The sequence below is a fragment of the Arachis hypogaea genome, chromosome 2, assembly GCF_003086295.3.
Source record: "Arachis hypogaea cultivar Tifrunner chromosome 2, arahy.Tifrunner.gnm2.J5K5, whole genome shotgun sequence".
NCBI lineage: Eukaryota > Viridiplantae > Streptophyta > Magnoliopsida > Fabales > Fabaceae > Arachis > Arachis hypogaea.
Window position 1 is genome coordinate 19,471,172 of NC_092037.1, and position 1,023 is coordinate 19,472,194.

The 1,023-nt window shown below is 41.1% G+C and overlaps 1 non-coding gene across 1 annotated transcript; it reads left to right on the top strand.

The window, feature by feature from the left end:
* Nucleotides 1-606: 606 nt before the first annotated feature.
* Nucleotides 607-714, top strand: LOC112763940 (small nucleolar RNA R71). The gene has a single exon (XR_003182964.1). It is a non-coding gene; the product is annotated as a small nucleolar RNA R71 (small nucleolar RNA).
* The last annotated feature ends 309 nt before the right edge of the window (nt 715-1,023 follow it).

The following is a 1,023-nucleotide window of genomic DNA, read 5'->3' on the forward strand; positions in this document are numbered from 1 at the left end:
TTTGATTAGATCAGAGACCATGGTTGCTAAGTCAGAGGTATTCTGCTTAGAACTCTCTGTCTGTTGCTGAGAGGATGATGGAAAAGGTTTGCTATTGCTAAACCTGTTTCTTTCACCGTTATTGTTGTTGAAACCTTGTTGAGGTCTCTGTTGATCCTTCCATGAAAAATTTGGATGATTTCTCCATGAAGGATTATAGGTGTTTCCATAGGGTTCTCCCATGTAATTCACCTCTTCCATTGAAGGATTCTCAGGATCATAAGCTTCTTCCTCAGATGAAGCTTCCTTAGTACTGCTTGGTGCATTTTGCATTCCAGACAGACTTTGAGAAATCATATTGACTTGTTGAGTCAATATTTTGTTCTGAGCCAATATGGCATTCAGAGTGTCAATCTCAAGAACTCCTTTCTTCTGACTAGTCCCATTGTTCACAGGATTTCTTTCAGAAGTGTACATGAATTGGTTATTTGCAACCATTTCAATTAGCTCTTGAGCTTCTGTAGGCGTCTTCTTCAGATGAAGAGAGCCTCCAGCAGAGATATCCAAGGACATCTTGGACAGTTCAGAGAGACCATCATAGAAAATTCCTATGATGCTCCATTCAGAAAGCATGTCAGAGGGACATTTTCTGATTAATTGTTTGTATCTTTCCCACGCTTCATAGAGGGATTCTCCTTCCTTCTGTCTGAAGGTTTGGACTTCCACTCTAAGCTTACTCAATTTTTGAGGTGGAAAGGACTTTGCCAAGAAGGCATTGACTAGCTTTTCCCAAGAGTCCAGGCTTTCTTTAGGTTGTGAGTCCAACCATGTCCTAGCTCTGTCTCTTACAGCAAAAGGGAATAGCATAAGTCTGTAGACCTCAGGGTCAACCCCATTAGTCTTGACAGTGTCACAGATTTGCAAGAATTCAGCTAAGAACTGATGAGGATCTTCCAGTGGAAGTCCATGGAACTTGCAATTCTGTTGCATTAGATAAACTAATTGAGGCTTAAGCTCAAAGTTGTTTGCTCCAATGGCAGGGAT